The sequence below is a fragment of the Emys orbicularis genome, chromosome 7 (genome assembly GCF_028017835.1).
Source record: "Emys orbicularis isolate rEmyOrb1 chromosome 7, rEmyOrb1.hap1, whole genome shotgun sequence".
In the NCBI taxonomy this organism is placed as follows: Eukaryota; Metazoa; Chordata; order Testudines; family Emydidae; genus Emys; species Emys orbicularis.
The window spans coordinates 88,463,233-88,476,091 of record NC_088689.1 but is presented as its reverse complement, the minus strand read 5'-3'; positions in this window follow the sequence as shown (position 1 = coordinate 88,476,091).

The following is a 12,859-nucleotide window of genomic DNA, read 5'->3' as shown; positions in this document are numbered from 1 at the left end:
TTTCCTTCTGCAATATGAATGAAGTACTGTGGCTAGTGCACATTTTTCTATTTCACTTAGAGTCACTTTTAGAATTCATTTTATTTTCTGTTGGTTTAATATACCCATCAGTATCTCCTTTAGTTCAGTTTTTAAGCAAAAAAGCATAGACAAGGGGGCCCTCACCAGGGCCTGATGAAATGCATCCTAGAATACTCAAGGAGCTAATAGAGGAGGTATCTGAGCCTCTAGCTATTATCTTTGGAAAATCATGGGAGACGGGAGAGATTCCAGAAGACTGGAAAAGGGCAAATAGATGGGCACTATCATCTATAAAAAGGGAAATAAAAACAACCCAGGAAACTACAGACCAGTTAGTTTAACTTCTGTGCCAGGGAAGATAATGGAGCAAGTAATTAAGGAAATCATCTGCAAACACTTGGAAGGTGGTAAGGTGATAGGGAACAGCCAGCATGGATTTGTAAAGAACAAATCATGTCAAACCAATCTGATAGCTTTCTTCGATAGGATAACGAGCCTTGTGGATAAGGGAGAAGCTGTGGATGTGGTATACCTAGACTTTAGTAAGGCATTTGATACGGTCTCGCATGATATTCTTATCAATAAACTAGGCAAATACAATTTAGATGGGGCTACTATAAGGTGGGTACATAACTGGCTGGATAACCATACTCAGAGAGCTGTTATTAATGGTTCCCAATCCTGCTGGAAAGGCATAACGAGTGGGGTTCCGCAGGGGTCCGTTTTGGGACCGGCTCTGTTCAATATCTTCATTAACGACTTAGATATTGGCATAGAAAGTACGCTTATTAAGTTTGCAGATGATACCAAACTGGGAGGGATTGCAACTGCTTTGGAGGACAGGGTCATAATTCAAAATGATCTGGACAAATTGGAGAAATGGTCTGAGTTAAACAGGATGAAGTTTAACAAAGACAAATGCAAAGTGCTCCACTTAGGAAGAAAAAATCAGTTTCACACATACAGAATGGGAAGAGACTGTCTAGGAAGGAGTACGGCAGAAAGGGCTCTAGGGGTTATAGTGGACCACAAGCTAAATATGAATCAAGAGTGTGATGGTGTTGCAAAAAAAGCAAACATGATTCTGGGATGTATTAACAGGTGTGTTGTGAGCAAGACACGAGAAGTCATTCTTCCGATCTACTCTGCTCTGGTTAGGCCTCAGCTGGAGTATTGTGTCCAGTTCTGGGCACCGCATTTCAAGAAAGATGTGGAGAAATTGGAAAGGGTCCAGAGAAGAGCAACAAGAATGATTAAAGGTCTTGAGAACATGACCTATGAAGGAAGGCTGAAAGAATTGGGTTTGTTTAGTTTGGAAAAGAGAAGACTGAGGGGGGACATGATAGCAGTTTTCAGGTATCTAAAAGGGTGTCATAAGGAGGAGGGAGAAAACTTGTTCACCTTAGCCTCTAAGGATAGAACAAGAAGCAATGGGCTTAAACTGCAGCAAGGGAGGTCTAGGTTGGACATTAGGAAAAAGTTCCTAACTGTCAGGGTGGTTAAACACTGGAATAAATTGCTTAGGGAGGTTGTGGAATCTCCATCTCTGGAGATATTTAAGAGTAGGTTAGATAAATGTCTATCAGGGATGGTCTAGACAGTATTTGGTCCTGCCATGCGGGCAGGGGACTGGACTCGATGACCTCTCGAGGTCCCTTCCAGTCCTAGAATCTATGAATCTATGAATAGACAAGGGTCATCAGGCTACAACATCAATTTTATCTTTCCAGAAGAATAGCACAGAACACCACCTGCCACTTCGATAGCACTTTTAATCACTAAGTCTCATATCATTTTACAAAAAGAGCAAAGTTTTATTATCCCCATTTTAAAGAGGAGGCAATTGAGGCACAGGGCAATTAAGTGATTTTAAGGTCTCTCAGCAAATCAGTGGGAAATCCAGGAATACAATGCAGTTCTTTTGAGTCCTAATCCATTGCTCTACCCATGCTGCCTTTCACAAGGATGGGGATTTCAAGATACGTTAAATGGGAGCAGAATTGACACTAATTATTAATTTATTTATTCTACAAGTTTCACCTCCTTCTGTACATGAGTTGTCCATGAACAGCTTATACGTGCCACAGATTCATTCTTTGTAACATTTATTTTATTAATACCAAATAACAGTAGATTTTCATGAGCAGTTTGTCTTAGTGTTGTTACCCCTTTTGATCAGAGCAGCTAGCCAAAAATTAGCAGTCTTGTAGGTAGTTCCAGTTGAGAGGAGAAACTGAAGATGCTGTCTGGTGCCTTTGAAACAATCTTGTTTATTTACAACGCATGTAAAAAGAAAGTCCTGTTTTTCTGAACATGGTACAAATCAAAATAGCAGGAGACATTTCCTTTGTTTGCTTTTCTGAGCTTGCCTTTCCAGCCAGCACTCTGTACCCCAAAAGCTTTTTCTCTAAGCTTGGTCTGAGGGCCACATTTCTGCTCTTCCGGGCTTTCTCTGCTTGGCTCTCCCCCGGGCCTGCTTCTGACTCCTCCCTCCCTCCCATCCCTATGTCCTCTCTGTGCTTCTGTCTGCACTTCAGCTTGACTCTCTCTCACACATGCCCCTGCCATCAAACAATACCCAGTGGAACCCTCCGCCCACATGGTGCTAATTTCTGTGTGGGCTCACATACCCTTTGTCTTAAGTGAGAGTTTGTGATTAACTTGTTTTAAATGGCAACAGAGAGTCCTGTGGCACCTTTAAGACTAACAGATGTATTGGAGCATGAGCTTTCGTGGGTGAATACCCACTTTGTCAGACGCATGTAATGGAAATTTCCAGAGGCAGGTATAAATATGCAGGCAAGAATCAGTCTGGAGATAACGAGGTTAGTTCCATCAGGGAGGGTGAGGTAGTTACTATGATATCTGCACAAGGAAATAAGGAAACAAATCAACAGAGCCGGACATGTACCCAGAAGCCTCCTGCTACAAGACAAGCCCAAGAAAGAAACCAACAGAACTCCACTGGCCATCACCTACAGTCCTCAGCTTAAACCTCTCCAACGCATCATCAGTGATCTACAAGCCATCCTGGACAATAATCCCTCGCTTTCACAGACCTTGGGAGGCAGGCCAGTCCTCACGCACAGACAACCCGCCAACCTTAAGCATATTCTCACCAGCAACCACACACCGCACCATAACAACTCTAACTCAGGAACCAATCCATGCAACAAACCTCGATGCCAACTCTGCCCACATATCTACACCAGCAACACAATCACAGGACCTAACCAGATCAGCTACAACATCACCGGTTCATTCACCTGTACATCCACCAATGTTATATATGCCATCATGTGCCAGCAATGCCCCTCTACTATGTACATTGGCCAAACTGGACAGTCACTACGTAAAGGATAAATGGACACAAGTCAGATATCAGGAATGGCAATATACAAAAACCTGTTGGAGAACACTTCAACCTCCCTGGCCACACAATAGCAGATGTAAAGGTAGCCATCTTACATCAAAAAAAACTTCAGGACCAGACTCCAAAGAGAAACTGCTGAGCTTCAGTTCATTTGCAAATTTGACACCATCAGATCAGGATTAAACAAAGACTGTGAATGACTAGCCAACTACAAAAGCAGTTTCTCCTCCCTTGGTGTTCACACCTCAACTGCTAGCAGAGGACCTCACCCTCACTGATTGAACTAACCTCGTTATCTCCAGACTGATTCTTGCCTGCATATTTATACCTGCCTCTGGAAATTTCCATTACATGAGTCTGATGAAGTGGGTATTCACCCACGAAAGCTTATGCTCCAATACATCTGTTAGTCTTAAAGGTGCCACAGGACTCTCTGTTGCTTTTTACAGATCCAGACTAACACGGCTACCCCTCTGATACTTGTTTTAAATGAAGGGTGGTAGTTAAGCTTGTAACAGTTTTCAGTATGCAAAATTTGAGCTATATTGGTACATTTTGATTGTTCACAGGTCTAATGGTATTGTCTCTTCCCCCATTAGATAAACACACTCTTAATATCTGGTTTGAAGTGTGATTATTTTCATTTACCAGTATAAGATTATACATGAGTATGCTCCAATAGTAGCTTAAAAGTTGCTTTTCCTACAAATATTTCTGTCTGTTTACTAGTTGTTTATAAAACTAAAAACAACACTAACAGCTGTTGCTGTATCAGACTTATTTAACTTGTACTGTACTTGAGATGAGTTATTTGGAAATGTTATTCTCTTCCACTTGATTTGATATGATAGAGCCCTGTAAATCATTCCAAGTTGCCCATGCATACTGTTAACTGAATTAATTTTTAACAGGATGTCTTAAGATCGCTTGTCTTTAAGGATGTTTGTTTCTAGCATAGAGGTGAAAAAAATGACTGAATATAATGCTGGTTCAGAGAAGACACCATGAACAAATTTAGTGAAATGTAGTTTGGTTTTGACCATCCATTAAGTGTTCGTATTGTTTAAATAAGAAGCAGAACACAGTATGTTGTTATTTGTTAATATATGCCTAGGACAAAATACTACTTTTTATCCACTTTCATATGGTAGTGTTTTCTATTATCAAGTTTATAATTACCGATTACATAGCTGTTCGGTAGCAATTCTGCCACTGTAGATTTCAGATTTAGAGACCTGTAACTTCTCCAAACTGCTCTAATTCTTTTGCACATGGCAATATATAGAATGTCAGTAGAACATTAAGAAAGCACACTATGTAAGTGGCACTTTAAAAGCAAATAACTTTATTCATAAGGAAAGGCAATTACACAAACCTTTAATTAGTAGTCAGAATTGATGGCAGTCTTAAAAGAACAGACAGTTTCGTTCTTGGAAAAAAAGAAAAGTAAGATGTAAAGAGTTTCAGGTATTTTAAAGTTGCCCACAGTATGTCAGATTTACTGGCAGATTCCATCCTGATCATGTACTTCACAAGAGAATCTTGTTTTCTCCTCCCTATTCCTATCTTTTTTCCAATAACTAAACAGAAGATAACTAGATACAATACAGTCTTACAGAAGGTTATGTAACAAACAGTGCAGTAAAGCCACATGAAGATCAACTCTATAGAGGCTATGCCTCCTGCTAGGAGGCCATTAGTACATGATGGTAATTTATGCTCACTGTCTCACTTTAATGCCATACATATCTGTATGCTGATGAAAGTAGATTACCTTAGGCTAAATTATGGAAAGAATATCACCATTCCCTGTGGTCTGACCAAGAACTATCCAGAATCCCAGTGTATGAAGGCAGAGACCTCTGCATTAAGCCAATGCACTGAGGGGCAGAATTTGGAGTCCAATCCAAACCTTTAGGGAACAAAAAGAGTGTTCTAGCTCTAGCCAATTTGGTTGTTTTGGATAATGGCTGGGACTCGGGAGAAGGTTCTTGTTTCTTCATAAATAATTTTGCCAGCATCTCATAGCTAACATTGAAAAAAGAATATTGGGCACTAAATGACAAAACTATCTGGGCTATTGCCAGACTAGCAGTATCGAGATAAGAGTGACTTGCTGGGTGAGAGGTATAACACATCCTTTTTAAGCCCTCTGTAAACATGCACAGTAATGAGGGCAAGTAACCAACAACCAACCTTATGGATTAAAGCACACTGAGAAACCAGGAGTTGTACTGGACTTCATGCTCTGGATTGCTCCCTGAGCTTCTTCCAGGATGATGGGCAGACACCAGGAGCTTGAGGCCACCGCTGTATCTGAGGGAGGGTGAGGCAATTAAAAATCTATGAAAGTCCTTGGTAGAGTGAGTGGTGTCAGTGGAATATGGTGAGTCAGAAGCAGAAGAAATGGGTGTGAGCTAAGTTGTGAAGTGTGATGCTTCTCCTTTGGGTCCCTGCTGGCAAAGATTTGAAGAGCTAATTTGCTGCAGCAGACACCAAGCAATCTGCCTGCTTTTATGTTAGGTTCCCAAAATGCCTGGAGCAAGCAGAAAGTTGTTATGAGCTAGGGTGAAATATTGTTATTGGTTGAGTTAAAACCTCATTCAAACTGATGTGAGAAAAAGTCCTCCATTTAAGACAGTTGTAAGAGACAGTTAAGGGACCACACCTAAAACAAAGCCTAATAGAGTCTGCCCAAAGACTAGCACTATGTGGGCTGAGGGTTTGATTCGGTATTGTGACCAGGTGTGTGGGTGTGAGAGGGAACACATAGAAATTGAGGGTAGACAAGAATAGAAGTGCAGAGGCAAAAGAGAGAGAGAGAGAGAGAGAGAGAGAGCTGCGCAAGCTTTTGGGTCCATTGGCTAAAGAGTCTTGGGGCTGTATGCTAAGGGCTTCTCTTCACATACAGCACTACAGCAGCACAGCTGCACCGGTGAAGCTGTGCTATTGTAGCGGTTTAGTGAAGACGGTACTATGCCAAAAGGACAGTTTCTCCTGTAGGCATAATTAATCCAAGAGGCGGTAGCTTTCTTGACAGGAGAAACTCTGCCACCATTATAGCACTGTCTATGCAGGAGTTTAGGTTGGTACAGTATTACGTGTCTCTCAAGGGTGTGGATTTTTCAACCCCCTGAGTGGGGGGGTTATACTGATATAGGTCTGTAATGTAGATCTAACTTAAGAAATTGCTCTTTTTGTTTTTTGTTTCTTCTGCATTCAGAGATGCAGAACAACTGTATCAGAGAAATACCGGACCAATTTCTGCTCCCAACTGGAATGTCGCTGGGGCTCCAAAACTGGAATAGCTGCTCAAGTCTAAGAGGGGCAACGATATTGTGAAATCCACATGAACTCTGAAGTCCATTTACTTCATAGTAGGTATTTGCTTTTGGACCATGGTGTGGGTAGGAGAGGATACACACTACTGAGCTACTCTTAGGCATTTGGTCAAATCCTATTGTTTCAATTGTTCCAGATTCTCTTAGGGTACGTCTACACTACCTGCCGGATCGGCGGGTAGCGATCAATCTATCAGGGATCGATTTATCGTGTGTAGTGTAGATGCGATAAATCGATCCCCGATCACTCTCCCGTCGACTGCTGAACTCCAGCTCGGTGAGAGGCGGAAGCAAAGTCGACGGGGGAGCCGTGGCCATCAATCCTGCACCGTGAGGATGCGAAGTAAGCAATTCTAAGTCGATCTAAGATACGTCAACTTCAGCTACGCTATTCTCGTAGCTGAAGTTGCGTATCTTAGATCGATCCCCCCCCCTAGTGTAGACCAGGCCTTAGATGTGAATGACATTATTCCGTTGTGCAAGGACTTAAGTGACTCCCACAGGATGTCCTGGAAGGGGCTGTGGCTTCATTGGTCTCCAGGAAGAGACTAGGGCTTGTCTACACTGGCACTTTACAGCACTGCAACTTTCTTGCTCAGGGGTGTGAAAAAACACCCCCCTGAGCGCAGCAAGTTTCAGCGCTATAAAGCGCCAGTTTAGACAGTGTCCCAGCGGCAGTGCTTTAAAGTTGCCAGTGTAGACAAGCCCTTTGAGAGGGCCTGTTTTAGGTAGGAAGGAAGTGGAGGGTCTAAGCTGAGCAATGTACTGAAATGTACAGTAAGCCTACAAGAACAGCTACATGATTAGATAGGATCAGAATGTTAGTTTATATTACAACTGAGCATGAGTTGTGGGCTAGGGAAGAGAAGGAGTACACTCTCACAGTGTGTGTGTGGGGAATGGTTTGAGTTTCTAGATTTCTTGCAATGCCATGCTGAAGAGAAGTGCTAATAGTGGATACATCACTGGGGGGCTTAGGTCCATGGCAACCCAAAGAGTGAACCGATGGGGAATCAAATTGTGAGTATGAAGTTTCTTTCAATGAATCAAGCCTTCCTTTGGACACAAACAGGGCCATAGAGGTAGTGGGAGAATTCTGGAGGGCCCTAAACATAGCCTGTTAGTTTTCTCTTCAGTATAAGACCTCAGCAGGAGCATATGCCCCTCACAGTCTCTAAGCAGTGTCTGGACACCATTTCTAATGGAAAAAATAGTGCAATTCCTCTGGCCTGGGAAGAGCAAGAGTTAATGACAACAATATCCACCCAGACTTTTTCTTTGGTAAGGTCTCCCTCCTGTAGTAAGGACACCCTAGTTATGATTTTTTTCCAGAATTGGTGGGTCTTATTTTTCTGCATGTTTAATGAAAAGTTTAAATAGGTTCTCTCATGCTAACCCATCTATATTCATCCCTTTTAGTCAGTTTGCTAAAAGTAGGCTGTGCTGAGATCATGCATGTTTGTCAGCTCTCAGAAGTTTTGTGTACCTAGCACAGGTAGAACTGGCCATGATCCAAAAGGATTCAGAGAAAGGATATCTCTAGTGTCTGGTAGAGTTAACTGCCTTGTTGTAGGGAGTCCCTCTAGTTCACTGGGCCTTGGGGATTGGGAGTGCTGTCCCCAGGGAATAGAAAAGGCAGTGGCAAGCCACAATGGGGTCTCATCTAGTACAATAGGGATATTCAATCACTAGGATGCAGTTTTGTTTTCAAACAGCATAAGCTCCCATACAGGAGGATATGGGAGTGTACAGAATGAAGACTTATTGGCATTGAGATGCCAGTGTGGACCTGGGATTAGCTCGAGGGAGAGAAGAGAGCCCCAAGAAAAGGGATAGAGCCCTTACTCCTATACAGGTGCAGCAAAGCCACAAACCAACATCTATTAATCTGAAGAGGGGCTGCTCAGCAATGCAGGACAGCGTCCAGCTACAATACAGCCAGTTCTCTGTCTACAACAGGAAGCAGGAATGTCAAGGAGTGTAATAACACATCTATAAAAATCTATTGCTAAGGGAGAACTTTGCCCTGAACAGGGGTGAAAGTAACTTAAAGGATTTACCGGTACGCCGGAGTCCTGAGCGGGGTGTGGCCTCAACTGGAAGAGGTGTGGCCTCAACTGGAAGAGGCGGGGCCTTTCAAGATTTAAAGGCCCTGGGGCTCTGGCTGTGGCTGGGAGCCCCAGGGCCTATAAATCACCCCGGAGCTACCAGCTGCAGAGGCGGCTGGGAGCCCCGGGGCTCAGGGGCGAATTAAAGGGCCCGGGGCTCTGGCCGCCGTGGAGCTCTGGGCCCTTTAAACCCCTGCGGAAGCCCGGCTGCCGGAGCTCCGGCGGCGCTTTAAAGGGCCCGAGGCTCCCTGCAGCGGCCGGAGCTCCGGGCCCTTTAAATCACCGCTGCGGAAGCCGGTCCAGTCCAGCACGGCGTACTGGCTCTTGCCGGTACGCCATACTGGACCGTACCGGCTTACTTTCACCTCTGGCCCTGAAACTCACTAACTTGCAGGAAGAGAAGGGGGAAGTGGAACAACCAGCCATTAGTATCGACTAAGCCAAATCCATCCCTGCTGTAATTCTCTAACCTTCAAGGGGCTTACCCCAGGGATAATATTGGCCCAATATACCTATTGCTCTGAATGGGATCTGTGTTAGTGAGGTAACCAAGGAAGGAGTGAACATTCTTGCTTTGTCAGTTACAGCTAGACCCTTAGCATTTTGACACTGTGGTTCATTTGTAGTTTAATCATATTTGGTTGCAGAAAGGGAAGTGTGTCTTTCTACTTGGTTGCTTTAACTGCCTTGATGTAACACAAACTCTTTCAAGTGAGCGGTAAAGCTGAAGAAAGGAAGTGTGTGTTTGAAAGGAGACATACCATAATAGTTTATTTTATGGGGAAGCAAGAGGGGGAAATTTACTTGAAGCCTTTAAGTTAATAAGGGACAGGTCTGGGGAAATCCCATAATAATGTTTATGTGAAAGAAGATCTCATGTTTGTCTTAAGACTTTCAGAAAGGTGTCTCACATGAGCACTGCTCTCGTTTGTTATTTTTGTTTTTCCACCAGCATTATGTAACTCTTTGTGATTCAGGCAGATGGCATTACACTTGCCTTACCCCATACCATGCAATGCTGTTCCCTTTGATCCCACAAGATAAACAAGGTGGGGCGGGTAGTCAGTATTTGGGTAAGTGTCTTCCAAATAACACCTGAGCACTACAGGAGTATTGGTAATACAACACGTGACAATGTCTGAAATATTAATACATCTGCATTGTACTGGGGAGGTACAGTTTTTTGTAGGCCATCTGTAATATTACTGCATGCTGTTAAATAGGCAACATGTCTCACTCTTTGGATGTCTTCATTTCAGTAGTGACAAAGAAACTTGTGTACAGTTTGTATCATTTTAAATAGATTAAGTACTGTGAGATCTTCCTAGGTGAAAGGTGCTATTGCAATACAGCAGAACCTCCAAGGTTACCATGCACTATTGCATATTACACACCATTTTTCTGGTGTGGCTGTACAGTACAGCTGTCAATCATAGTCTGAAGTGAACATATTGTCAGTGGAATTTTGGAAGCTAATGATGTCTGGAGGGGTTAATCAAGAAGCTCAGAGTTTTCTACAGCAAGGTGGAATCTGAGGGAGCTTCTATAAGCAAATGGAGGCTCAGGAGGGCTGGGGCATTGGTTCTGGAGTTTAAGGGTGCCAGACTGTGGGTTCCCACTACCCAAGAAAGGTGTCAGACTTGGGTCTGGACCTAGAAGTGTGCCTGAGAGGTGCAGAGTGAGGAAGAGTGACCAGTCAGTACCCTAACCCAGAGGGCTTAGAAGCACATGGGATCCAGCCATTGGGTCCACTAACAACAGACAGGTGTCCTATGAGAGAAGGAGACTCTGTGGCCCTATCCCAGTAGATGAGTCCCCAACATGGAGGGGGGAAAACCTCCTAGGACAGTGAAACTGGGTTTATGTCTGTATGCTTTCATGACAAGAGCACATTTGTAACATCACAGCAGAGAAGTAATGAATAGATCAATTAAATGATTCTGTGATACAGGACGCTATTGGAGAGACTAAAATATGACTTGACTGGGCACGCTAGCCGTAACAAAATGTTGATCCCAAGTAGTAATTTGAAAAACAAACTGGTCATGACACAGAAGGTTTGAAGATAAATACGTTTCTGCAAAAATTTCCTGCTTGTCTCTTGGAATGATTTGGCCATCAGCTCATGAAGTAACAATGCTGCCCTCTGTCTGTCTGCAACATAATAGAGTGAAGGTAGGAGAATGATTTAAAAGTGCAAAACTGCCAAGCATTAAAAAATATCTTGAGTCAGAGCTCGATTTACTAAAAATCAATATGTTAGAAAGAATTCATTATTGATTCTTTATATTCACCTTCTAGTTTGAGACTTTAGGATGCACTTAGTTCATGTTTTTGAATGTTTCTCCACAACCGTGAGGGCTAGCAACTCTTAAAATAAAAGCTGAAATTTTCACATGATTACAAGAGTTGCGGATTTAAGAAAAACACCAAATATTACAAGATTTGCAATAAAAAGTGGCAAGAGTTGGTCACACTGAGTATGATAAAGTATTTTTACAGTACTACTGTATTTATGAGTTGTAGAAGGTTCTTTTTTTCTTAGTTAAGCACTGCTGACTAGGAGATGCGACTGAGGAGGATAGTAAGCTTCTATAAAAGTTAACAGCATTTCTGAGAAGTAGATATTTTAATGCGGGAAATGGACAACACGGGTAAGTACCTTGTCCAAGTAGCTGATTACAACTCAAGACATCCTGGCTCCAAACCTTTTGCTCATTTCTCTAGACTACACTGCCCGTCAAGGAGTAAGTATTTTTAGAGGTGCTCCCACTAGAACAGAGGTCTCCAAACAGTGGCGCACACCCCCCTTGGGAGGCACGGAGGAACCTGTGGAGGGGCCTGGGCCAGCCCCCATGGGGGGTGAGGAAGAAGTGCCATCCAGCCCTCTCTGGCCCCAGCTCTGCTTTGGTCCTGCCCGCAGCCACGTCCCCATCTCCCAACCCCATGCCTGGCCCCGTCCCCAGACTTGGCATGGGTCTGCTCCTGGCCTTGGCCCCAGTCTCGGCCACTGGCTGCAGCTCCATTCTTGGCCCGGGGCTGAGGTTGGGAGCAGGGGCAGGGCCGGGAGTGGAGCCAAACCTGGCCATAGGCTCAGCTGCCTGGCTGCGGCTCTCCTCAAGCCCACGCCCCCCAGCCTCAGCCCCTGGCCGTGGCTGTGTCCCGGCCCCAGACCCACCCCCAGCTGCAGCCCCAACCTCAGCCCCCTTACCCCTTTATGCATTCCCTGTCCTCCCCTACCCCCCAGCTGCAGCCCTGCTCTCAGCTCCAAGGGGGCACAGGCAAAGGTAAGGGGGAGCGCAACTCTGAAAAGTTTGAGGAACACTGCACTAGAATGTAGACAGTATGTTTGAGAAGTCTTCTTGTCTTTTGTTTTCAGCTGATGGGAAACTGCTGTGTGCACCTAGCTACTTGTGCCCCTCTTCCCGCTAGTGACTTGTCTAATAGGATTTGCTGTACTGGGTGTGAAGTTTGCTCATGTTCCATGTAATGGTAATGTTGGCCTTTCCCAGGGGTGAAAGTAATTTACATTTCTTTCCGGTACAGTCATATCACAAGCAACCCACCTCTTCTACATACTTCATGGATACCTACCTTTGCATGACTTAGATATAGAAATTAAAGCTACTACTATCAATACTAAAAACAACAAGGAGTACTTGTGGCACCTTAGAGACTAACAAATTTATTTGGGCATAAGCTTTCGTGGGCTAAAACCCACTTCATCAGATGCATGGAGTGGAAAATACAGTAGACAGGTATATATACTGTGACAAAGTCCCTCCTCTATCTTGGTGGGTCTTGCGCTTATTGGCGGATTTTCTTGCCTCAGAGATTCACCATGTGGGTTGGAGAACAGCCCAGAGACCTTCCCCTCTGGAATAACCCACAGTCCAGGTCAATTGGGAGGTTTGGGGGGAACCCGGGCCCACCCTCTACTCCGGGTTCCAGCCCAGGGCCCTGTGGATTGCAGCTGTCTATAGTGCCTCCTGTAACAGCTGCATGACAGCTACAAC